The 368-nt window shown below is 34.5% G+C and overlaps 1 protein-coding gene across 1 annotated transcript in view; it reads left to right on the plus strand.

The window, feature by feature from the left end:
• LOC119588840 (glycine receptor subunit alpha-3-like) overlaps positions 1–368 on the plus strand; it is a 27574-nt gene that overhangs the window by 1685 nt on the left and 25521 nt on the right. The gene's annotated exons all lie outside the window — the stretch shown is intronic.

Genomic DNA, 368 nt, shown 5'->3' on the forward strand with positions numbered 1-368 from the left:
TTTTCAGCCCCGTATCATTTTCGCTGAAAAAAATTCAAAACTAATCGAAAATTTGGATAGAGTGAAGAAAATAAGCATGCAATAATAATGCGATATTCTCAGTAGTCATTACGTAGAATAGGTAACGAACATAAATATTATCACATTTAGGTGGCAGTTACATAATAATAATACTTCTGAAAGGTCACGAACCCACGTAAGCAGACACTTAGACTCACGTGCATGTGCTCATTTGCATAAATTTGACCTGTATGACACCTGGGGTTTATATATAAGTTAATATGCATGACAGATCCATTGCATATATTTCTGTACCTTTACCTCTTAAATTCTAAGGTCCGTCAATTTCATATCATGCAGAGGATCAG

Source organism: Penaeus monodon, chromosome 24, assembly GCF_015228065.2.
Source record: "Penaeus monodon isolate SGIC_2016 chromosome 24, NSTDA_Pmon_1, whole genome shotgun sequence".
Taxonomy (NCBI): domain Eukaryota; kingdom Metazoa; phylum Arthropoda; class Malacostraca; order Decapoda; family Penaeidae; genus Penaeus; species Penaeus monodon.